At 41.8% G+C, this 27,312-nt stretch overlaps 1 protein-coding gene across 2 annotated transcripts in view; it reads left to right on the forward strand.

Annotated features, from left to right (window-relative positions):
* ptprea (protein tyrosine phosphatase receptor type Ea) overlaps positions 1 to 27,312 on the forward strand; it is a 90,556-nt gene that overhangs the window by 38,696 nt on the left and 24,548 nt on the right. For both annotated transcript variants that reach the window (XM_049564071.1, XM_049564072.1), the window contains one exon: positions 8,108 to 8,388. The gene's annotated coding sequence lies outside the window, so the exon portion shown is untranslated. Of the gene's footprint in view, positions 1 to 8,107; positions 8,389 to 27,312 lie in introns of those variants that run through there.

A 27,312-nucleotide genomic window follows, 5' to 3' on the forward strand; every position in this document is an offset into this window, starting at 1 on the left:
ATATTAGCAAGTGCTTCTGCAATGAGCTGACACAACTGGTCTGAGGAGCAAAGGCTTTGCTTGGTCGGGCTCTGAGAAGTGTTGAATTTACAGCTCATAGCAACTTAACATGATACAGCTTCCGGCTGTTGCAGCGACGCAGACCTCCTGTCTGTTTTTGTGAAACCATTTCCCTCAGTGGAAACAAAGCTTTTATTTACTTTAATTTCACAGATAAGAAACAATAAATTGTGAAGACAATAAAGCCTCCACAAAAACAGCATTTTAAGTCTTGTGTGTGATTTATCCTGGCTTCATATGAGCAGAGGAAATCTCTGCTCGTCGCAAGGCTAATTTATACAATGTAAAATGCCATAGGCTTGTGCTAATAACGTTAGCATGTTATATTTGATTGGAAAACGTGTTTAGTATAAGACAGTTGTTTTGTCAGTGAACCTTGTGAGTTGTAATGGAGCCAAATTATGTACCGTTACCTTTGTTAAATGTTGCTGTTGTCCCTGGTTTTATATGAGAAGAGAAAAAGATCGCTAGCTGCTAGGCTAATTTATACAATGTAAAATGCCATAGGCTTGTGCTAATAAAGTTAGCATGTTGTATTTGTGGGAAATATGTGTTTGTCTGTGAATGCTGTGAGTTATAGTGAAGCTGATTTGTGTTTGTGTTTGAACTTTTCGTTATTAAGCCATGTTTAATGTGTGTTTAATGGGGGTTCTTGGGTATGTTTTGAATCAACTAAATTTCCCGCCTTATGATTTATTTATTCGTATAATTGATAGAGGCCTGAGGACGTAAAATTATCAAGTAAATCGTTCCAAAAAAAGCAACGATTGTGTTGGAGAAACATATTTTGCGTGCTTTCCTGTCCTGTTAATCATCTCATGACCTTTGAGATTTATCCTGAGATCCATTTTTGGAGATCTGAACTGTTTTTGGAGGTATTCTGATTTTGGAAGTGACACACAGCAGCAGGTCAGAGAGGACTTCTGTAAACACAGCGTTGTGCTGAACTGATTCAGGGGCCTGATAGCAACTGACATCTCTCTCTCTCTCTTTCTCCGGCTGTGTGTGTGTGTGTGTGTGTGTGTGTGTGTGTGTGCGTGTGCGTGTGGCAGCGGTTGCCCTCAAAGCTTATCTCTATAAATGGATTTGTGTTGGTGCACTCGGAGATCCCGGTGTGATGCTCTAATCTGATTGACCACAACCCCGGAGAGGTGGATGAGTCAAAGAGCCAAGTGTGTGTGTGTCTGTGTGTGTGTGTGTATGCATACAGATATGTGAGGTGTCCATCCGTCTTTGAGCTGGTATTTGTCACCTTGGTTCTGTGTGTATTCAGCTGAGCTTAGCGTCTTGTCGGGGGAAATAACAGCTGTATGAGAGTTTTGGTGAAACTGTGTTTTTGGGTCTAGAGCTGTAAATCTCACACATGCAGATGTCCACATGTCGGACAATCTATTACACCCTCAGATGAAGCACAGAGAGGTGATACACAGAAAATACAGTGCCTCTACACACACACACACACACACACACACACACACACACACACACACACACACAGACCTAGCATCTGGCCTGCCGGAGAGCTGATACAGTGCCAGAGATGATTTGTCATTTCTGTGTGCTGCCTGTGTGTGTGTTATGCTTCTGTGAAAACTCTTCAGGTTTGTTCTATTTGAATATGAAGCAAGTGTTCACCTCATGTTCTTAATGCTAATTTAAATGCACGAGCGTTCTTCATGTTTACCAGACACAAACGGCCAGTGCTCTGACTACAGATATTAGTAGCAGTTATGGACTTAATCTCAAATCTTAAGAAATACCAGGAACTCGCTCTATTTGTTCCTCTTGCAACTTTGAGATAAGCACAAATAAGTTCACCAGAAAAACCACAACACTTACGTGATTTCACCATCCATGTGGTATAAATCTTGTATGAATAATGCCCATATTTATGTAGTGTTAATCACATGCACTGTGGTAGTCGGTGTATGACTGTGAGGAAATGATACACTGATAGCTGTAGACAGTCACCGAGCGCTGCCGTGTACACCACATGCTGTCTGGGAGCTCCTGCTTCCCCTCACGTAAACTCTGTAATCAACACAGTGATGGTGATTGTGGAGTTGTAGCTTAGGAAAAAAATGAGGAAACTGGTTGTTTTTTATTAAAGATAAGAAAGTATGTGAGGAATGGCGTCGAGGTGGGCGTTGTTGTTTGAATCAGTCACTTCACCTTCAGGGCACCACCTGGGGAATCTCAGTTGGCCGGTAATAACCCAGTACATGTTTCTGACTCTTTGCTATCTTTTCTTACCTTTTTCAAGTCCAGTACCCACTGGCTGGGTGGGACTGTCGCTGCAGCAATGACCAGTCAATGCTGTGAGAGGGCACAGATCAACGGTGACCCTTCTTAGATGGACTACAGCTTGTTTCAGTCCACACTAGGGCTAAGAATATTCCTAGTTGACCAGTAGTCGTCATTTAGGGCCATCAGCCGACTAGTCGCCCACATATTTACAACATTAATTTAATTATTAAATGATATATTTTGTGCAGGGCAACACAATGGTTTGAGTTGAAAGTGTGAGAAAGAATAGTATCAGTAACATTGTTAACACTGTGCTACATTACAGAGAAATACAAAACCGTACTAATGAACCTTCATTAATATAGGCCTATATTTTATCTTCAAGTGCACATACACATGATGTACATATCATGATATACATATCACCTTGGATTCGTCCTTCACCTTCTCAAAATGATCCCACACTTTGGATTTCCTGCCCGACATGTTATTAACTAGCCTGTGGAATAACCACAGGTACCAGCCCTGGAAATTAACTCCTATCTGACTGCTGAGCGTGGCCGCTTCCTGTGTCTGTCCTTTCAAATTAAATTCCTATTAAGCCTTTCAGTACAGTAAAGTGAAGTTAGATAGTTGCCCCATAAGATAATCCTGCAAATAGCGGTCAATATCAAACTAAAATTACTTAAAGATACAATCTCGAGGATCTTTGATCTCTTATCCAGATATCTTGAAAAGTTAGTATCTGGATGAGGATGATCTCATCCAGTGTTGCTTTGAAAAGCTGGCACAAAAGTAGGAGACATAGGATTTCCAAATCTCAATCATTCGTATCCAAGTGACATGATTTGAACAACTGGGCCCTGGAGATGCAAATATTTCCTTTCACTCCTCATCGACAGCAAGGTTCAACCAGGCCTCGTGATCCTAAACCGTTGTTTCTTGTGGACTGTAAACTGCATGCACTGAGGTAAACCAAATAACACTGAGCACAGCAGATGCCTCGGTTAGTCCTTCAAGTGGTGCAGCGGTTTAAGTGTAAGCTGACATTAGACCAAGCAGTGTTGACAAAACATAAACAAACCACCAGTCCACTCTTGTTACTGTTTCAGGCATATTCTTATTACGCAAAGCAACAATGGGCACACGTAAAATGAGGAGATGACATCATCGTATGGACAACAGGCCAAAACATAAGCCCCATTTCCACCAAACACTTTCAGTATGGTACCTTTGGAACCAACAGTAACCCTTCAGACATGGTACCTAGACCCTAGTGTTTCCACTGCAAACAGTGCTCTTAAATGTGGGCGGGGTTGTTGTCACTCACTGCTCCGTCCAGCACTCACTGTATTTCCTCATTACCAGTGACACAGATGGAAGTCTGTACCTCGTTTATCGTCCACAGAACGAGGCTGCACGCTGACATTTTCAGAACAAAATAAAACAGGCTGCAGTGAGAGTCTCTCTCCCCTGGATATCTAAAGATAGCAGGGTTGTGCATTTAGTCCTTCTCAGGCAAGCTCAGGGGTTGGCTGGTGGAAATTTTTATATATAAATGCTTGAAGATCCACTCATTACTAAAAGTGTATGTCATATAAAAACTAAAGTGGTGGTCAAAGTTGTCACAGTGAAATTTAAGGTGTGCTGATGGATTCATGTCGTCACCTCATGCATTGAGTAACATTACAAGTTAACGTTCCACCTTAAAAGTCACCAGCAGTCGGCCCAGTGAATTAAGTTATTTTTTCTCAGACTCCAGCTGCTGTGAGAGGCAGCAAAACATCCTTTCATTTTATAGTTACAGTTTACTAATAAAACTCTCCACAGTATGAACAGTGGTTACATGAGCCTCAAAACCAGCCACAACTCAGCCCTGAGCAGAGTGACCGTCCTCTACTGACCAATCAACAGACTGCAGTGTTCACAGCTCCACCTTTTAGTACCAGATCTGTGTGCTAGGTACACCAACAGAGGGGGGACCAAAAATGGGGATGGTACAGAACAATTCCATTGGTACCATCCACAACTTTTTACAGTGGAAACGGAAAAGAAGCATACTGAACTGAACCGTATCTTACTGCTCGGTAGAAATGGGGCTATTGAGAAAAATATGTTTTCAGAAATATGTGTATACATGTAGACAGCACCTTATACACACAAATCTTATTCTGCTTTCGGCTGCTTTCATGTGCCACTGTGTTTTTCCCGGAGCCTGATGCTCTGCATCCGATTGCATTACGGAGAGCTTCTTCTATTATTCAATAGTTTGCTTGATCTGATTCCACGCTGTCAGACCTCGTATTATTTATTTATGAACTTTGAGATGATGTGTGATTTGAAATACTCCCTCACAGTGCTTTCCAGGAACTTAGGTGTAAATTGAAAACTATATTACGCAGGATTAACGATAGGATCTTTTTAATATATATTCTCCCTTCCGCTCTATCTGGCCTTCTGAGCATGGACTCTTTTAGCTTGTGCCATTATTTGGCTGTCATGGAAATCCTCAAGCATGACAACTCATTTCCCAGGATGTCATAGAGCAAATGTTGACTGCCTGTTTTTATTGAGCTCCAGGAGGGAAAGGGGTGTAGATGGGGAGGGGCTGGAGGAGACGTGTCCATTCATTTGTCGTTACAGCCTAGAAAAAGAGAGAGAACCCCCCTCCACACCTCCCTTTTGCTCGGCTAGACGAGAACGTTGCCATAGCAACCACTCGGCATGCTCCCCGCCGCTGGCAGATGAAAACCTTGTATCTCCAAAATGTCAAAGTAGCAAGAGCAGAGAGGGGAGGACTTGTGAGCGTTTGGTTTTGAGTTTTTGCAGTTTGGGGAAATGGTTTCATATTTTTGAAGAATGTAATCGAGTTTTCACCCAGAATCCTTTAGTTGAAGGTAAAACTGTCCTTACGAGGTTTCCACATTCTGCCTCCAGATTCTTTGGCTGCTCAGCGTTCCCAGGTAGATAAATTGTGCTCCTTGTCCATTTTTTTCCCTCACACACCCCTCTCCTCCCTCCATACACTCCTCTCAGGCCTCCCGTGGGTAAAAGCAGGGATTATATATGAGATGGCACCAACCTACAATCTCTACTACAGCTTTTTGTGCACACTATACTCCAGTATTTTCTCACACAAATAGACTGAAATAGTAAAAGAAAAAAGCATCCAGTGACACATCTGACTCTCTCTGGGATCAAATAAATATGTGGTAACGAGATGGAAAGAGGCTTTATGTAAAACTCGCCTTCAAATCTGGGCTGATGTGCATTTTTCGCTGTGTGTAGATTTAGAAATCGGGGAACCTAATTTTTATTTTTGTTTTTAAATGAGGTTAGCCTGGATACAAAATGATGTGCACAAGGAGTTGGTGTCTGCTGGATTTGCTTTAAAGGCGCTCTGTAAATGTTCCCCCTAAAAATAACTCAAAGTCGTTTCTTTACCATGCTTACATTTTGTGACCATCACCATTAGGGATGCACCCGTTTTGAAATTCTGGGGCGATACATGATTAAAAGAAAAATTTGGTTTACAGCCGATACTGATGTTTTTTTTGTTGTTGTTTTTGTTGATCTTTCAGCCCTTCGTTACACCATGTTTAAATGAGTACAAATTCAAATAAATTTATGAAACAACCTTTGATATGACCTTCCACATGAAAAACATCTTTGCAAAAATGCCTCAGAAGTATTTTTACTGTATATAATACGGGTGGATGATAGGGCCCTATAACAATATCATGATATATCAGGGTATTTTTGCGATAACGATATTCTTGACAATATGACAAACTAGTAAAACCAAAAACAAGTATTATTAATTTAGGTTAACAGAATTGCAACAAAATAAGTGATAGTTTTACAGTTTGCCTTCAAACATTCAGTAAAATGATCTCTCATTTCTTTAGTTTGTGAACAACAGCAGTAACTCAGAGTGAGATTCAGATTCTGTATACAGTATTAATACTTCAACAAAATAAAATCTACCACAAATTACACATTTAAACAGCTCCCAAATAAAAAAAAATGTCCCCTGGGCTCTATATATATAAACCAACAGGTGATTTCCTTCTTTTAGTAAAATCCTAAATGATTGTTTTTTCCACCTGGATCTTTATGCTCTGCCATTTCTCCTCTAATCATCGCGCTGTAACCTGTGACAGGCTGTTACGATACCACAACTATCACAAATTCACATATATGGAGTTTTTGGTCGAGCCACGAGCGTCACGTAGGTTTATATTACCAAAGGTTTATGACGGATGTTCAAACATTTTTGAATGGGGGCCAGATAAAACAATGTGAAAATACCTGGGGGCAACTGATTCTTTCATCAGATGGGTTTTTAAAAAAAAAAGTGAGACAAATTCAACCATTTTTATCTTTTAATGAACTGTTAATACGTACTACTATGACTGTCTGCAAACTGTATGATAGTCCTATACAGTATGTGAGGTGAAGGGTAAAAATTGGAAGTGATCTTGCTCGATTAACCATTATTGTGTAAAGGGCCACATATGGTATATTTTGAAAGTCAAGCTGAGGGCCGATTAAAATTGGTCTACGGGCCACAATTGGCCCCCGGGCCAGACTTTGGACATGTCTGGTTTATGACTAAATCACTTGACGACACCGACTCCTGTGTGCGCACGGTGAGAGAGGAGAGGGAGAGACGCTGTGCTGCTGCCAGAGGAGCCGCTGATTGAGTTCCCTCTGAGTGGCAAGTCGCTAAAAGAGTCTGAGAAGTCCGGGGCTGTTCATGAAACATTCAGGACGCCACAGTTTATTCCACACTACTGAAGCTGCTCCTCTTTTTGGAACCACCGCGGTGTCGGTAATAATTTCACTTTCAGCTACGCTTGTTGTTGCCGTGGGTAACGGTTTGACGTCAATATGTCAACAAGTCGAAATATAGCGAGTATCACGACATGAATTCTACATATCACATTGAAAATTAAAGCAGTATTATCATGAGCAAGATGATATGGCACACCCTTAGTATATACTGCATCTACTCAAGTTTCTCACTCTCATAGTACATTTTACAAGATTGCATTTGAACACATCATGATAACATTATAATTTACCTTCCCCAATACTAATTTTTACCAAATAGAGCTTGAATGTATCCTAACGTAACTTATTGTAACCCCCGTTAGCTGTTAGTGTCGGCCACAGATTGCTAACAGCTAACAGGAAATAACAGGGTGTGTGTGTGTCTCTAACACATAGGGAGTTTTAGGGAGGTCTTTTTTCTCAAAGGTGTTGGGGGGGAGATCTCTGTTCATCCTTAACATGTTTTCTATTGTTTGCGACATGACATGACCCTGTCAGTCTTGAGCACTGCTTTTTAGCCTGTGCGAAATTAAAGTGATGCTACAAAAGATATTGGCCACTGCCATCGGTGAATGTCATTTTATTTGCCGATAGCGCACATCGCCTTTGCTCACCTTCTTCATGCCAGCTTCACCATCTTCAGCTGGTGAGGAAAATGTTCACACTGTCTCATGAATTTCCCTCAAAGCTTAATGGCATCATTATAAGTGAAGGGTAACCTATAGAGGATATCTAAGCTGTTTCACAAGGCTCCGGGGTCTCCTTATTACCTCACAGCCTCGTCCTTTGAGGAAGCTGTCCTCTGCTTTAACTGCACTCTCCTCTTGCTACATACCATTCCTGCACAACACAGGAACTGCATCACCTTCCCCCTCCTCCAGCCCTGGTACCTCATCTGTCTCTCTGCTGTGTCGTTGAGTGTCTTACATGGTCTCTGTCTGTCTTGCTCTCTGTTCAAATAAAGGTGGCGAGCAGCATCCTGTTAAGGCTTGTGGTGCCAAGCCGGCTGTTGCTCAGTGAGCCCCTGGAAGTGAAGTGCTAAGGCCCGAAAACTCACAGCCGCCTGGGTCCAGGGATTGTCTCTCCTCACTGGGCTGTAAGAGCACACCTCGCTCCCTCACCTCCAGCTTCTCTCCAACCTCTCACTGAAGACGACAACAATGTGACTACTGGTCTCTGTCAGAGCCATGTGACCTGCTATTATGGATCTGAGACTCCGCATACATTGAATCAACACTCATCCAGGTAATTTAGCACACTGTGACCTGCCTACATAACACTGCATTAATGTATATAGCTGCTGATATGAGCCTTGTATAAGGTCACACTTGAGGTTGGGGATGTTCTTGAAGACTTGGACACACAACTACCTTTGCTCTGCACAGGGCTGTTTGTTTTCTTGGTATTATTGACACACTTTTTTCCCCAGCATATTTGTGGCCACTCAGTCATTTCCTCAATCTGGAGATTCATGGCTAGCGGTTGTTGTCTTTGTCAGCTGGTAGAAAGGACAGAGAAACAGGAAGTTGGACAGTAATGTGAAACGGGTGAGAACAGAGGCCTGCACAGTACAGTGCACAGTAGTAAACATCCACTAAGTTGAGCGTGCGTGCTGCAGTTTATTCAAATAAGTGGTATTGTTTGAAATATTGCATGGTACGGTTTGTATTCATAGTGTGTAAAAAGGTTTGGCATTTTTCAACCCGGTCCCTATTTTTCCATGTTTTGTGTCAAAGTGACTATTGGAAATTTTTTTAATTTAATCAGTACTGAGTGAGTGCAGAAGCGAAACAGGCTGCAATGTAGCGCGTTCTTCCCCTCAAGGTACGTCCACTAAAAGTACTTGTTTTTGCCACTGACAGGTTCAGAGCGCTATTACAAGTGTCCGGCAACATTATAGAAATGACCCCTACAGAGCGAGGCCTCTTTGTTGAAGAGTAAGATCGTTTTTGTTTCACCAGAACAGCCCCAAAATCGCCACCCCCAACCCACCAAACTCCATTTAAAAAAGTAGTTATTTAAGTGTGTATAGAGACAGGGTATTTTCACATCTAAATGGGTAACTTCAGGGTTTATTTCAAGCAAACCAGAGTTGGTGATTGTTGGAACAGTGGAGAGACGAACTGAGACAGTTTTTCTGAGGCTTTTTTTTTTTGGTTTTGTATTTGTTGGCATTGTGTTTTCTGATAATAAAATTACTGTTTATTTAAATATATAAAAGCATAATTATAAGGCTACGAAAACCAAACGAATTTTATTTTATAGCGATTATACACTTATATAAACATATTAATGGGTATAATATTCAGATTCAGATTCAGATTGACAATAAACCATGCCAAATATTACACACTGGCCCTTTAACTGGAGACATAACTGCCTACTTTTATTAAAGAGGCAAATACTCCTAAGTTTTTGCTCCTTAGAGCACATTGTGGCATTTAAGTGGCTGGTATAATTAAGACAGAGGACTAACAGGTATCACTTTGTCAGACGTGATGGGGAAACTAAGCAGTCAGAGATGGAGGTAAATCCAAATGTAAGGCAGTGAGTGATTTCTTTTTGCCTTTTTTTAATCGAGATGGTTCTTTCTCAATTTGCAGTCTCTGCCATCAACTGAGGTCACTGGGGCTTTCCCAGTTAGACAGTCCGCCTCTGTAGAATTAAAAAGAAAAGCACACATTCACTTTCCTGTTATTACAACCCATGCTCTGTGGCTATAGGAGATTTTATAACTGCGAAAGCCTCTCAACACCCATGCTTTTGACTTTTCTTGTATTTAATAATCCCCTTCATTATTGTTCAAATCAAGCATTTTGGTCTCCGCCAAGCTATTTAATGACTTATGGAGGTGTTGTACCATAAAAAAATAAAGAAAAAAGGAACATACAGTAGATGGACGAATGGAAAACAAAGGCTCGAAGTCTAAGACGGAAGGAAAGGGAAAGGAGAGGAGACTATGTGTGTGTGTTTGTGTGTTAAAATGTGTGGCTAAGTCATTGTCTCTCCACATGTGTCTGCATGTGTACGTATCTTATCCAGGGTTTTTGTCAGGAGTGTGTGGCAGTCTTGCTCCCATTTCCGCTCTGGAGCAGAGTGGTACAGGAAGACTGGCTGGTTGGCTGGCTGCACAGGAAAGGAAACAGTCTCTATCAAACAGCAGATGGAGGACAGCATGTGCTTACACTGCAGAAACACACACACGCACACACACATGCATGCAGTCCTGCACACATAAGGAACTGTGTGCAAATACAGGAGCTTTATCAAGAGTGTGAGACATAGCACATAGCATTGTGCTGTGGAGAATCAGAAGTTTTCACAGAGTTGTAGTTGAATGAGGAAGCTAGAGGACACTCAAGTTTTCAGATGTGCTTTTGACATGTTTTCAAAATAGCAAAGACATTTTTTTTACCTGCTGGAAGGTTGTTTTGCCCTCTTGACTTTTCTCAATGCTTTTTTTCTTCCCTCATTGTATTTATACTTAACATAGTGCTGCAGTCCCCTGTAGCTCTTCAACCTTCAAATCTCTGCTCATCTCTGAAAAACAGAGCTGGGTCAGAAAGTACCTGCACATACAGTAAGCTTATGCTTCGCCTCGTTCGCAAAACTGGAGAAAAAATCTGATTATGTATGAGAAGGACTTTCAAATACTGGCTAATATTTTTATACACTAAACCAAAGCTGTAGGTCTTTGGGGCATGTATTTCCATTTAGCTTTTCAGTTCAGTTTGGTCTTGTCTCATAGGTATAGACACAAGCAGTAGGGAAGCCACAAGAGCTGATACTTTATACCAAATGGATGCCAGAGTTTTTGAAACACAACTGTACTCAATGTTCTCCAGTACCTTAGATACCAGGGATGCAAGACTTCCGGACCTGACGGGGCAGCATAAACACCTACAAGTGTTCTAGTCTACTCTGCCCCTACTCTTACACCAAAGAAGGAAAACATTGGGCTGTAGCAGCATCAGCAAGAAATGTTTCTGAGGCCAGCAAATTTTTTAAAAATTCTTTGTAATGGGAGCGTCTACAATGCTGCAAACACCAGCAGCATGACTTGGCGCTAGTCTGCACCAAGTGCTGCGTAGGGTGGGCAGTCAATCGAAAGTTAATCAAAACCAACATTCAGAACCTCTAACTGATGTAATCTTTCCCATCTTGGTAAATTTGTTTTTTTAATGCTTTCCCAACTTGGTGTGTTCTTGTGTTGCCCCCTTAAAAACGCACTAATGCATGTGTAGTCACGTGACTTCGCCCCGTCCAGTCCACAACGCAGAAGCAACATGGAGGAGAACTCAAAACACAGAGCAAACTGAGCAACTTGAGCAGCTTGTACTAAAGGGAAACGCCATGTCCGTCGCACATTTTTCTTTGGCTTTTGTGAAGATGACACCGAACAGAAGGAAAATACAATGTAAACAGTGCAGAAAAACCGTTTCAGCATTTGAGCACAATCACGTTACCAGATATGAACAGTGCATGGCTCAGACAAAAGAGACTGACAAGCGCTCAGCAACAAGTGCCTCCAAAAAGAAGCAGCTCTCGACAACACAAGCATTTACACAATATGATAAAGATTCAAGAAAGTAACCGATGCCATTTCCTGCTACATCCCAAAGGATATGGGTCCCATAGCTACAGTGGAGCACAGGGTTTAAACACCTCATTAAAACTCAAACGACAAACTGCGCTGCCAAACATGTACAACTCATGTCATAACACAAGTGATATGCGTTATTTTTTACTTTTGACATGGCAATATTTAAAATTTATAATATAATATTTAAAAGTTACTGTATTTTATACAGTTTTAGAGAACTTGATTTTTACTTTAAAACTAAAATGTGACATTTTTGAGGAGATGTGAGTTATTTTCAAATTATTTACACGCCAATGTTTAAAATAATTTATTTTGTTTGCAAGAGATGCAAGTTATTTATTTTCTGCTTTTTTAGGGAACTCGCTTTTTATATTTAAACTAAAATGTGACCTTTTTTGTAAGACGTTTTCATTTCAAGCGACGTTTGTTTTGATTTCAATCATGAAATATTCAATCAAATTAGCATAAATAGATCATGTGGGCGTGTTTCCTTCAATTATTTTAAAATCACAAAGATAAGATATGCACTCTTTCATTAGGAAAGTATCCCAGCTTTAACAGTTGAGCATATTTACAGTACAAACCTTGTCAGTTAACTATGAGGGCAAAAACCAAAGCAAAATAATCGTTCATTAATCGTAATCGAGGTAAAATGTTCAATTTATCGTGATATTGATTTGAGGTGATATCGTCCAGCCCTAGCGCTGCATGTTTACCGTTTTGTTCTGGTTGCTGAGAGTTGAAAAATGTTAAACTTTGGGTAAAACGCTGTGCTTGTCACTCAGCCTTCCAGTCACAGTGGATAAGGGCAAGGGTGTAGGTTTTTTAACATTTGGGGCTCCTCCGCCAGAATATTCTAAGTGTCATATACTTTATTTCCTGCGCTCTGGTAAATTTTCGTCACTTAATGGTGTGAATGTCTTTAATTTGGCCAAAATAAAAGTTCTCTTCTACTTTCATGTTTTAATTAAGGGGGACAAATACACATGTTCCAAATAATGAGGAGGGCACCCTGAAATCTGCTCCTATGGAGGAGGGGCGGGACAAAAAGCTTACTACAACACCAACCGTCACACATGTGTAGGTGCTAAACAGCAACAACAGAGGACAATGGAGTTTAACTAGCCTTGGTATCGACTACTAAATTTGTAGTATCGTGACATGTCTACAAGCAGAGCTGAGATTTTGACCCTTGTGTTACCTCTGTGGCCTGCAGATCAAACACATTTGTCCGTTGTTGAGATTTAGCGTCGCTCAATATGTCATCACCTCCTCCTCCTCCTGCCCCCCGCTTGGTGTGTACGCCCATGATATCTGATGGCCTGTCATGCCTCCATGCCTCTGTCAGGAACTGTTAGTGGCGGGCTGGGTCTCTCCTTGCATGTCTCGCAGAGCTTTTGTCAGTAGCGTGTGAGGACTGGATGCTGCACTTCCTTTTTCTAAGAGGGCAGCGAGTTCTCTGAGAGGCCTTCGATGTAGGATAGTCATTTGTTCTCCATATGGTGTGTGTGTGTCCTCTCTCATTCGTGTAACAAGCCTGCTTAGGAGGGAGGACAATGAGGCACACTATGGTTCCCAAGGCCTCGCTGAGTGACTCATATTCCTATAGAATCCAGGCAGAGACCAAACAACAGGGTTACACAATCTTAATCAACAAAGTGCTGCTCATAATGTGCTCAGCAGGGGCCGTGATCCTGCGAAAGAGGATTGTGAAAAATGTGTTAGGTTGGGGTTTTGAGTTTGGGTAACATAATTGCTTTGCTGCCACTTCCAGTTTCTGTTTCAGGGGCAGGCTGCTGTTGGAATCACTGCAACTCTGGACTGTACCGTGAAAACACCGGTTGTTTTTCTGCTTGTTTGTCAAACCTGTTGTCGCCGGGCGTGTGATAAGGGAGCATTAAAGGGGCTGTTATTCTGGAAGATGAAGTGTGATTCTGCGGTTTTGCTATGGAAACTGGAGCTGCTTGACAGTAAAACCTTGCCTCTCGTACAGACAGTCTGGGGACATGTCAAGAGCCAGTCTTCACGTCCCTTTTTAAAGACTCACAGGAGGGTTTTATAGTCTGCGTCTGCACTGAGCAGACAGGTCTGCTCTATCTCTGCAGAGCAGCAGAGGCAGGTTCCTCATCCTCACAGCGTGGGCCGTTCACTTTATCCCTTCTGGTCCCACATCTCCTCTCCTCCTCTTTGCCTCCCCTCTGAATCAAGTGGCTTTTTGTTCTCCCGCAGCAGTGCTTATCACTCGTTTCTCCACCGCTCCCCTCCTCCCCATCCTCCTCCCGGGGAGTGAAAGGATATTTTTGGGGATAGATCTTGTCTGTCCTGTGCAGATCCCGAAAGACTGTGGTTATCTCTGTCTCTCTGTGTCTGAAAACGGGGGTTCTATTCAAGATCCCCCCTCTTTCTCTGGGGGTTGGTTTTCCACCAGAGCCAGGTCTGTTTAGCCCCAGTTTCTGTGTGTCAGCGCTGATGTTAAACAAATCTCACAGCAGTAGAAAAGCTTTGTGGATTGTCATCATTACAAGCACTGACACTGCGATTTATTCTAATTCATTTGAGTGAAGTAGGTTTCTTTATCCCACAGGATTTCTCAATTGCCTGTTATTTCTACGCTTGAATAACATGACATAAAAATGAGCCATACATTCTCAGGGGAGGCAGTCTGGTTGGTTGTAATGCTCTCTAAAACCAGGCTCCCAGACGCCGTCTGACTCAGCTGTTATGGTTCTGCAACGAACTGCATTTTAATCTTTTTTAATCCTTTTTATTGACCATTAAAACTTTCTCAAAACGGACCTCTGATGGATTTATGGTCAGTTAAAGAGGTGATTTACCCATAATATGACCACCAGTCATAATTTTGTTTATTGTTTCAGATTTATTCTGATGTATAAGCCTGTAATCAGAGAGGATGTGGTTCCTGAATGGCTAATGTTTCTGCATCGCTTCCTGTAAGTAAATGCAGTAGAACAACTGTAAAGGACCCGCACAGTCCAATCAAACACTTATCCATAGAAAGGCGGTGTTACAAATTATAGAGAGTCCTGATAAAAGTGAGGCTTTTAAAGCGAAATTCTAGTATTTGTCAATAGTTAGAGTTTTATCATCAACATTTCACTCACCGACATATTGAGCTGGGTATTGGTTGATACCTTTAAGATATCGCAGCCAATCAACGCAAATGTTCTTCTATTTAATGCAATGTGTGATTGGCCCACTACCACTGATTACTGTCCAGCAATTCAATAAATGTTTTTAATAATTTGAACATTCTCAAAATGTATTTCCTGCTTTTAACGCAGCTGAATAGGGCTGGGTTGAAATAATCGACTCATCCGAGTCAAACTGATCTCCATTTGAATGACCTGATATCGATTCATAAAATCCAAAAATCAATTTTCTTCCTTCATCTCAAATAAACAGCTACCTGTATATAAATGCAGATATCTGTAGGCAAGTGTTTTGTATCCGAAGACTTCTGGTTTCCCTTTGTAGTTTGAGTAGTATTGACCACGTTTGAGCCACAGGTCAAACAGTCAGTGTGAGGAGACAAAGCATACTGGCTGAAATGCATCTCAGAACCCATCGGCTATCTTCTGATGATGATTTAGCTTCATATAAGTGTTTTTTAATGCACCTGCAGATATCTGTTCAGAGAGATTAGCTGAAATAACCGGCACAAAGAGGAAATGTGGGCCCAGATATCTGCTAGCCGCACTGGATCTCCCGAAATATTAGCCGTCGCCATCAGAAGCTTATCATTGTCTGACCGATAGCTGATGAGTTCTGTGATTGATGACCTGCTGACTGTAGCTTCGTGTTTATCTCTCTGACACAAGAGTGGTATCAGTCTTCTTCTCTGCAAAAAAGAAACTAGCTTGTTTGCTGAAAAGTATTCCTTAAAAGTTGATAGAAATAATCTCAAATACTTGTCTTTGAGTCTGACTGACAGTGAACACAGACAGAAGTTGTCTAGAAATCCTCCTGTTTGATTTAAGGTTTGTTTGCTTTACTGTGATTCTGAGGCTCCCTTGTGATTTAGCTAAGTGTGTGCACACTAGAGAAGTAATAGCAAATCTGAGAAGATGTTTTTCATCTCGGAATTCCACACATAAAATGACAAATTGCATTTGGCTTCAACAGCTATGTGGATTTCCAGGGGACAGTGTTTGTTAGGCGAGGTTTATACTCATGCGTTGAATCGACACTGTACCTACGGCGTAACCTGACGTGCACCTCCCCAGAAATGTAACCACATCTCGCAGCGACACAGACCTCCTGTCTGTTTCTGTAAGCTGAAACCATTTCCCTCAGTGGAAACAAAGCTTTTATTTACTTTAATTTCACAGATAATATTTTAAGTTTTGTGTGTCATCTATCCTGGCTGCATATGAGCAGAGGAAATCTCTGCTAGCTGCTAGGCTAATTTATACAATGTGAAATGCCATAAGCTTGTGCTAATAACGTTAGCATGTTATATTTGTTTGGAAAACGTGTTTAGTATAAAACAGTTGTTTTGTCAGTGAACCTTGTGAGTTGTAATGGAGCCGAATTTTGTAACATTACCTTTGTTAAATGTTGCTGTTGTCCCTGGCTTCATATGAGCAGAGGAAATCTGTGCTAATCGCTAGGCTAATTTATACAATGTAAAATGCCATAGGCTTGTGCCAATAACGTTAGCATGTTGTATTTGTTTGGAAAACGTGTTTAGTATAAGACAGTTGTTTTGTCAGTGAACCTTGTGAGTTGTAATGGAGCCGAATTTTGTAACGTTACCTTTGTTGAATGTTGCTGTTGTCTCATATGAGTCTTTCATATGAGTAGAGGAAAAGCTTGCTGTCCGCTAGGCTAATTTATACAATGTAAAATGCCATAGGCTTGTGCTAATAACATTAGCATGTTGTATTTGTGGGGAAAATGTGTCCAGATAAAGACAAGTGTTTGTCTGTGAATGCTGCGAGTTATAATGAAGCTGATTTGTGTACTTGTGTTTGAAACTGTCTCTATTAAGCCATGTTTAATGTGTGTTTAATGTGTGTTTTGAATTAACTAAACTTTACAGCACTTCACAGAAACCTCCACCGCCGACTAGTGTTTTGGAGGTGTAACTGTGGAGTGACACAAACACACCACCGCACAAGTATAAATGCTCACAACGACGTAGGCCATGTGTGTAGGCTACGGCGTAGGCTCTGCCACACAAGTTTAAATCCCGCTTTAGTGTGTTTTGTTAGCTTCATAGACGAATGTTCTGTTAAATTAAAAGAGGCTTGCGTCCTTGCCCCAATCAACATCATTCTTGCTGCAGTCCCAGATTTCCAAAAATCCATAAATATGACCAACAGTCATGATCATTAAAAATGAGAATAACACCCACTTTGACAAATACCAGAATTGTCTTTTAACTGTTTGATGAATGCAGATTTAACATGTACTCAGACCTCCAAAAAAAAAGACCCTCGCCTCATATTCAGCAGCCTAAGAACTCATTAGTTTACCACTGTATGTTACGTGTTGATCCCCTCCGTAATGGCCCTACAAGTTGAGCAGTAAATTTCCCATACATCACCACACTGACAGGCCCACAGCTTTATATACAATCCCTTCTTCCCTTCTTTCTCTCTCTTTCCCTTCACGTGTCTCCCACACTAATACCTGATCATAGCAGAGTGCTGGTAATCGCCGAGTGCTGGGTGATAATAAGAAGTGTCACAACGCTGGTTTCGTCATTTCCAGCCCAGCTGCTGCGCATTACGCTGGCTATCGACGGCTCTGATTCCAGGCCATAATTGCTCTGCCTTTGAATAATTGAAAGAAGGGAGGAGGCAAATCCCAGAGGTGTCAAGGTGGGAGAAAGATGGATGCCTCTGTGTTTAATGCTGTCAGCTCGGGAGGTGTAAGGGGGCCTGGAGGACATGATGAGACCCTCACGGGGAGATTGCCCTCCTCACACACACACGTGTGGTGAATGATGGACCACTAGTAGAATGATTTCTGGCATGGTGGTCCTCAAACAGTCCCTGGCACATCATGTGTTTCCCATGGATCCCTGCTGAAGCATTTGTGGGTATGTGTGCGTCCCCATGTGTGTGTATTCCATGCCAAGCAGCCAGGCAGTGTAGCTGTGCATGCCAGGTTTGGGGCAGAAACGTATGCGTGTAGTGTGATTGTGCAAGCGTGTAAATCTGTGGATCAGAAGTGATTTAGAGGCCTACTGGCTCCTTGGAAAAAATTACTGAGACAGTGCGTGTGTATGCGTGTATGTGTGTGTTTGAGGGGGACACTCGCACAGACGGCCGCGCGAACACACAGACTAAATGACGCTCAAACAAGCCAACCAAGTGTAAGCTCAGATGTGGTGTTTGCCTGCACAGAAGAAAGACTTGAGTAAATATTTACTACCAATTACGCTCTTGGTTTCCATGCCTCACCAGAATGTGACAGTAGCTTCTAAGTGCTATAAACGCTGAAGACATTAACTTGTACGCCGAACGAGAGCTGCTCTCAAATGTTATGGCTGGAATGTTTTTAAGAGGATTATCGATAATCGCTTTTCATCTAGCACCATGTTATTTTTAACTAATATGCAGCAGCTAAAAGCTCTTATTTCCAGTGAGGACTACTCTAATGGCGGCGCTTTCAGGGTCAGACACAGTCGCCACCATATCTCAGTCAACAGGATGTTCTGGCCTGAATCTGGCAACCAACCACAGCTCCCCCCCCGGCAGTGGCTCACCTGGTTTTCTCTTTGTTCTTTTATTCAGTAAATGTTTCTCTCCTACATGCAAACACCTGCATACATAAGCATGCATGCATTTTCTCACGTGTTCAGCTGAGATCTCTTCGGGAGATGATACGTTTGTTCCCACAGAGGTGGAGGGCTGACGCTGCAGAGCGGAGCCAGCGGGTCTCCAAGGTCATTACCACTGCCACAGCGTCTGGGCGCCCTGGGAAGGAGGCAGGAATTGATTAATGACAATGCTAGGAGTGCAGGAGGGGAGGAGCCCAGATTGGCAAGAGAGCAGCGCTGCAGAAGTTGCTACTGTAGAATGGTGCTATAGATAGTGCTGGTGTGAGATACTGCAGAGTGTGACACGGTACTACAAGTCCTGGTGATAATAATAGTATTCTTTGTGTAGCAGAGTTGGATCTTCAGTAAAGAGAAGTTGATAGATTATGGGACTCATTCTCGGTTTGCAGTTATGGACAGTCTGAGGCATGTTATTAAAAAATTACTTGCTAAAAAAAAGTAATTCTTCTAATTCAGGGTTTCCCACACATTCATTTATTTTTGGTGGTCTGGTGTGATATCAGCATCTGCCACCACATATTGATGATATAGTTTTGGACCTGGACCGTTCATTGGAAGCACAGTTGGAATATAGTTACTGTTTGGCACCTCACTGTTGGAGTGCAGAGCAAACTCTTGGCACAGACGGAGCAGCAGAACACCAGGCGCAGTGAGAGTGAAACCGTTCCTTAATTGAAACAGAAATATAATGCTCTGTTTCTTAGAACAGCACCGCTCTCATTTAAGTGTTTCATTTCATTCATTCATCATTTTTATGAGCTACTTCAAAGGAAACCGGCTTCGTTGTCAAAGAAACTGCGCAACCGTGTGCCCACGCCGGGTCTAAAAGTTTGCTTTCACTCACCTCTGCAGCAGCTGCTCCTCTTATCCATCAATCTGATCTGATGTTTCAACTACAAACTGATTGACTCATCAATTCTTTACCCTGCGACTCAAACTCAACAAACTGCTGATAAGGTAAAAAAATAAAAATAAAAAAAAAAAGTATGAAGTGTGAAGTGAGTTCCAACTGCGCTTTCAACTGTGAATTCAGAGACACACAAAGAAACACACACTCAAAAAAAGAAAAGAAAAAAAGTGTGGTGATCTGTCACTCTACGTCTTTGCTTATTTGCATATCTTGGAATATGCAAATAAGTCTCCGACTCTGTCTCACTCCCCTAAAGCTCAAGCGTACCTCTTTACCTTCAGCGCTGTGTCTGTGTTATCATACAGCTCACAATGTGCAGCTAATGTCAGATAAACCTCGTTCCCAGGCTCTGACACGTTGAAATGAAAGGGCAACCTGGCTTCCTGGCTTCTCCTCTAGTACCCCTCATTTCGCTGCAGCATTAGTTAGTGATGTGGAAAGCCCCACCCTGCAAACAGACAGCATTGGCTCCTCAGGTGTGTGATGTGTAAAACCCTGGAAGTCTGAATCTGTGTTTTTGAGACTGTCATTGGTAAACGGACGTCCTAAGGCAGAAATGCTTAACCACAGTGCTTATTTTGCTCACGATATGTCGTGTAGCATCTGAAAAACACCATATAAACACGTTTATTAGGTTAAAAACTTCATTTTCATCTGAGGGGGTCTTTAAGATTGTACCAAACACTCCCTCTCACTGCTTTTACCAAAAATCACTGTTCCTCAGGAGCTGTTAACTCAGACAAAAGGCTGGATTGACATCAGGTTCCCAGTTTTTCAGCGGGTGTCTGCATGCTGGCTTTTCTTCCCTTTTTTAAAAAAAATCTTGATAAAATCAACGTGTTACACATCCCACAGGTGCCACGTCGGTGGCAGTACTGCTGGTCAGGTTACCATGGGAACACATTGTGGCAAAACAGTCGTAGGCCTATATATGTTAAAGCAAATCTACATTTCCTGCAGCGTACTTTTTTAAAATACTAGACTGAATCATGAATAGTGTCACAAGTGGAGACAGATGGCTCCTGTAGTTTCATTTTAAATGTTAAAAAAAAAAAAAAAAAAAGCACAGACTGCACTGTGATACAGTCTGAATTTAGATTACGGGGGTAATCTGCAGGAACACGGTGGATAAGTTTCAAAAGAGCAACAGTAATCACCTTGTCCAACTAGGTTACATTGCATGGGAAGCAGTCGCACATCTGCGCGAGCAGATGGACACCCCAGCTTCATTTCCTCTGTCAAGACTGTGAATGTAGTGCAGTGTCCTTATAAATAGCTAACCCGACCCAGGTTTACATGCTGCAGTTCCCCAAAGGCAGAGAGCACAGAGGCGCCATGATATGCGGACGACCAGCTGAAACAGAAAGCAAGAAGTTGTTAGGCTTCCTGCACGGGCTGATTTAAAACTGTTTTCTTATAGAGATTTATTAATATTTTTCACATTAGATACCCAAACACAGTGATTCAGTACATTTTAATAAAGTCAGGTGACTCATAGGAGACTCATTGAAAAAACGATGGTCAAAACTGATGCAGTAGAGGATGATGTGTACTGATTTTTAGTCCATAAAATGGGTCAAGACCGACAACAGAAAATACATTCAAAAGCCTTTAGACACATTTTAACACACACACACACACACACACACACACACACACACACACACACACAAAAAAACCCTACAACATCACATTCTCGTTCTGCCATGGCAACCAAACATTACAATTAAATTTCACACCTGCAGTTACCGAAACAAACAACTACAAACAAACACAATATACCATCCAACCGCCACATCACTCCTTATCACTCTGATCAGCTTCTTGTAGCTTTGCTCTGTAAATAAGACTTCTCTATTTTGCTCGCAGGTCACTCTGCGGCAGCACCACAGCAAGCGAGCAGCTAACAAAGACAAAGTAAGGATGACTATATTGTACCTTTATAGCAGCGGAGAAGGGCCGTGCTGATATTAATGTTACATTGTGGTCGACGCTGATGCGATCATCACTGACAGCCACATGTGCGTAAGACAAAGTAAGACTGCTCATTAATAACTGCACTTGAGAGTCAATTGGTCTGTTCATGCACTGCTATTATTTAAGAAAATAAATGTACTTTTTATACAGTAATGCAGGCTGACCTAATATTGAAGTGAGAAATTAAAAAATCTAGTAATATTGTAATGAATTTATTGCTACGTATCGGCCTTCATATGCCATTACTGATATATTTGTCAAAAGCGGATATGTGACGGCTGTTTTATCTGTCTGGCTACATTTAGCATAGTAAATGTTCCTGCGTGAATTTAGAAAAAAAATCAGTTCATTTTGGAGAAGTTTTGAATTTTATAAAACACACGTATTTGTTTTCTTGTGGAGAGTTTGATGTAGGGCTGGGAGATATGGACAAAATTCATATCTCAGTATTTTCTACAAGATGGGCGACATGTTTTCAGTTGCAAGTCAAAGTCGCATTTGAGACGTCACAAGCACTTTTATAAAAACAAAAATGATCAAAATAAAATGCAGAGACAGGGATTTTATTCTCTGTTTGAAAATATACAGCTGTATGGCATGTAAAAGAAAAAGTATTTAAAATAAATAGCAGGACTGTACGTTAATGTTTCTGCACACAGCACTGGAGCTACAGAGGTTTAGAGGTTTGCAGCACAGGACACAAAACTATAACATGAGTATAAAGGTATTAAGTAGGTTTGAAACAATTAAGAATCTTTGTGGGGGGATTTTTCTGTTGACCTTTCAAATGAATATTGTGCTGGAAATGATTTAAATCATTTTATTTATTTAGTCTATTAATCTTATTAATGCACAGAAGAGAGCAAGAGATACTTTGTCCACGTTTTATACATCTTGTTGAAATGTCTGTGTTGTCGCTGCATTTTTTTAAACACGTCTGTCGCCTGCATTCAGGCGCTGTCTCCATGTCACATAATGGGCTACAACTAACAAGCTGAACAGCGACATGCTATAAGCCACCTCACACACAAACTAGCAGCGCAGTGCTGTACTGCACGTCGGCTGCGGTCGTTTCATTTCACAGACTGATTTAGCACGTGCAACATACAGACCGATGTCGCACTGTAGACTAATTAAGAGACAGATTAAACAGAGGAACAGCTCTGTGTCTCTCTGAGTGTTGATGGAGAATATGTGAGTGAGTGAGTGAGTGAGTGAGTGAGTGAGTGAGTGAGTGAGTGGGGCAGAGCTGTGAGGAGAGTGTGAAAGAGGAGAGATGAACACTGGTATGTGTCATGTAACCCAACTTGTCTCTACAATGATATAAATGGTGTTGTCTACATTTATATCTTACTTGAAAATATATTGCACGTAGTTGTTTTATGCCCTAGATTGGTGTGAAATTTGACACCACTCTGGTATGTGTCAGTTCAGTATGAAACTACAGCTGGGAGACAGTTAGCTTAGCTTAGTTTAGCTTAGCATAAAGACTGGGAGCAAGGGGAAAGGGCTACCCACAGCTTGTTGCCATGGGTGGATTACCAGACGGAGGACCCCTGGGCACAGAGATGCAAAGGTCGACACCACCACTCCTACATAAGAACAAGACACGCTTACTTTGTGTCTCTTTGTAGTCATTGTGCATCTTTTTGTGGCTTTGTATCTCTTTATGGTCATTTTGAGTCTCTTTCCTGATCGGTATGTTTTAATTTGACATTTTTGTAAGTGAAGTCGAGTAATCCATCCATACTTGTTGCTCCTTTCCCTTTTTATAGATTGAATAAATTAGATACAACATGTTAATTAGTGAGCTTTAGAAGCGCTGGTATGTTTTGACATTAGGATAGAGCCAGGCTAGCTGTTTCATCCTATGTCTTATGTTAATGCTAAGCTAAGCTATTTGTCTCGTGGCTGCAGCTTGATATGACTGTACAGTTATGATAGTAACATCAATTTTCTCATCTTATCCTCCGCATGAAGCAAGCAAGATTATTTCTGATAATCTAGATTTGTTTTGATGTGAGTTGCCAAGTGTTGAGATTTCGGCTGTAGAGATGTCTCTCCCCAGCAACACATTCCAACTCCTCCTGGGGGACCCCAAGGCGTTCCCAGGCCAGATGAGATATGTAATCCCTGCAGTGTGTTCTGGGTCTGCCCCAGGACCTCCTACCAGTGGGACGTGCCTAGAACACCTCCAGCAGGAGGTGCCCAGGAAGCATCCTGATCAGATGCCTGAACCACCTCAACTGACCCCTTCCGACACGAAGGAGCAGCGGCTCTACTCCAAGCTCCCTTTGGATGTCCAAGCTACTTACCCTATCTCTAAGGCTGAGCCTAGCCATTCCACGGAGGAAACTCATTTCGGCCGCTTGTATCTGCGACCTCATTCTTTTGGTCATTACCCAGAGCTCATGACCATAGGTGAGGGTTGGGACGTAGATGGACCAGTAAATCGAAATCTCCCTCTTCACCATGACGGTCCGGTGCCACACCTGCATCAAAGCAGAAGCCGAGGGACTTACTGCCTCAAGCGAGGGAGTTCAAGTATCGCAGGGTTTTGTTCATGAGTGAGGGTGATTTAGTTTGGTAGAAAGAAAATAGTTCCTACGTGAAACTACTCACAACAAGGTCTGTGGATTATCATGATGATTTCTTGTATGTACTTTTGATGTAGGGGTGAACTGTCCCTTTAAACCATTAAAGTAATCTATGTCTGATTATTTTTTTATAATCCGTTTTGGGCAAGAACAAAACGGGTGCCGACACCGAACACAGCTTTGAGAAACTACACAGACGGCTTCAGGTTATAGGTTGTTTTCCTCTTATAAGCCATCTTGCAGGTTTCAGTTATATTCATAAAAAAAAGCTTGTCGCCTAAAGGATAAATAGTCTGGCAGCTTTCTCCTCAGAGGACACAATGTACCTACTGCCCGCTCACCCTGTCACATCGCCCCTACACCCACCACCCATTTTCCAAATTCCCCAGCTGATGTATTTGAAGAGACAGAGCGACTCTGTGCCCAGTGAAACCACATTCAGTGGAACTGACAGTGCTCTGTCTACGGGAAGACACGATGCCAGGGAACACCGTGTTTCCTGTCACAGGCAGAGACAGACAATTTCTCTGTCTTATCGTCTAATTGTAACAAGCTTGTCCTTTCTGATGGTTAGGTTTCTGGGGCTAATTAGTGAGACAATAGTGGAGAGCTGCAGGGGTATCATTATGTCACTTTTAACCCAGACTGGAAGAATGACAGAGCAGGGAAGCACACCACAAGGAAAACACAAGACCACAGGGAGGGATAGCTCATCCTCCAAAACAAAATACTGTCAGGGAAGAACATTTATCAGCTCTCTGGTTTGGGACCGTAAACGACACAATATTCAGTATGCATGAGTCAGAATTCCCACACTGGCTTTTTCATGTTTGGAGCGAGGATAAAGAGGAGCCTTGTCATAGCCTGCTTCTATTCTCTGCTGCCTGTTTGTTCAGTGTGATATACTGATATCTGTGCATGTGTGTGTGTCTCCACATTTTTGTTTACATGCTGTCCGGGTTGCAGGTATTTTGAGGTGACAGGTTGTAATTAGTGGAGGCAGAGCTGTGAGTCACACAGTGCATACCAGGTGCTGGAGGTCTTTATGAACACACGAGCGTGGCTGAGGTGTTGTCATATACAGTATGCAGGCAGGTCTACCTCACACTTTCAACCTACTCACTTTGAGCGTGTTTGCACCTGGAATTAACGTGCATCCTGCGTGATCTGATCACAAGTGGACAGCTTAAAGACTGTTCACACCTGGCATTGGAACATGTCTCTACGTACAGCTAGAGTGACCACTTCATGGGCCGATTATCAGACAGTGGGCTTAAAGGCCTTTCTTACATAGGAGCAAAACTCAGACTTTATTGTTGTTCGGCCTCTTTTGATGTGCGTTGTTTTCGTCTCCGTTGTCTCCAGTTGTAATGCATCTTTTTCTGGGTTTGGCTCTTTGTAGTTTTTTGTGTCTTGTGGTCATTTTGTGTCTCTTTGAAGTCGTTTTGTGTGTCTTTGACATAATTTTGTGTTTCTTTTAGGTAGATTGTTGTCTTAGAGGTAATTCTGTGTCTCTTTGAAGTCATTTTGTGTATCTTTGAGGAAGTTTTGTGTCTCTTTGAAGTTGTTTTGTGTAGGGATGTCCCGATCCAGCTTTTTCCAGTTCCAATCCGATACCGATATTACAGCCTTGAGTTATGGCCGATACCGATCCGATCCAAGCGCGTATTATACATATTCACTTATTTTGTTGTCAGTCATGTTAGAAAAGGTTTGATCAAGCAATATTACTCTAACAAGATGGTATGAGAAACTGAGCCATTAATTGTTAACAGGGTTAAATAAACAAACTTTAAACTTGAACATTAACATTAAATAAAAAATATAGCTGGTTTGCTTTGGCTGCTTTGGCCCCTTCATAAATAGAAAATAAATCAACACAAGAAATCTTGAAAATGTCTAATACTGAAATTAAAATAGCAGCAAGACTCCACACACTTGTGCTTTGGCCCCCCAATAAATAGAAAACAGATTAACACCACAAGACATTGTTGACATTTAACAAACAATGCAACCTTTCCTTTTCAGTTATTTTAGTAGTGTCAGTGCCAGCCTGGTACTGCTGTTTCCTGGGACCAACAGAGGGGACAAAAAACCACACACAATATTGTACAACTGTTTAAACAAGCAATAGTCCATCCATGGCTCCAGTTTCACTAATTGTGCCCAAAACAATGCCATCAGTGCTCTTAAACAGTAAGAGTGTAAACCAAATAAAAATATCACTCTCAAAAAACCAGAGCAGAAAACAAATAGTCAGTTAACTAAGTTGACCACTACTCTTCCTACCCTCCGTGTGTGTCTGCCGTCTGCATGCTGGCCTGGTGGATTGATAGTAAGAGCTCATTTTTGTATCTTTGAGGTAAATTTGTGTCTCCTTGAGGTGGATTTGTGTGTCTCAGAGGTAATTTTATGTCTCTATAAAGTCGTTTTATGTGTCCTTAGGTAAGTTCGTGTCTCCTTTAGGTACTTTTGTGTATCTTTGAAGTTTTGTGTCTTTGAAGTGATTGTGTGTCTCTTTGAGGTAAATTTGTGTCTCCTTGTGATCATTTTGTGTGTCTCAGAGGTAATTTTGTATCATCTGGCTATGTCTCTTTGTAGCTGCTTTGTGTCTCTTTGCAGTTTCTGTGCATCTCTTTGTGGTCTTTTTCAGTGACTTCCTGGTAGCTTTTTGTTAATTTGAGTTACGTTTTGCAGATGAAGGCCATGGGGGCGCCTGACACTTTGGATCCCTTGGCCTTTGCCTGATAGGCCCGTTGAGTAATCTCCCTGTAACATAGGAGCGGCAGATATGTTGTTGTTTTTAACCAGCAAGAGGTTTGTCATGCTATACACTCACTGGTAAGAGTCCACCCACACAGATGCAGTGACAGGGCTTTGGAATGATGTTCGCTTGCTCCTTTGACGGAGATGGACAGTATTTGTGGCAAAGTGTTATTGCATGGCGTCCGAGAGCTGGTGACAGTTAGCATGGCCACCTGGGTGTCATATTTCCATTGGCGCCTAAGCCATTAAATACCCATGACTACTGCTGCAATCATTTGTCCTGGACATGAATGCAGATTTCAGCCTTTCCCATTAAAATACAAGGGCCAGATGTTAGAGGATGTTTGTGGGTTTTGTGTCCAGTGGGAAGGGGGCTTTGGAGTTGGCAGTGAACTGTGTTCTATTGTACATCAGAAAATTGTCTTTACTCATCTTTAACTTAATTTTTGTTACAGTTTTGTTTGTTTTTAACTACAGTTCGCACACAATTTTAAATTTGGGCAGC

Source organism: Epinephelus fuscoguttatus, linkage group LG20 (assembly GCF_011397635.1).
Source record: "Epinephelus fuscoguttatus linkage group LG20, E.fuscoguttatus.final_Chr_v1".
Lineage (NCBI taxonomy): Eukaryota > Metazoa > Chordata > Actinopteri > Perciformes > Serranidae > Epinephelus > Epinephelus fuscoguttatus.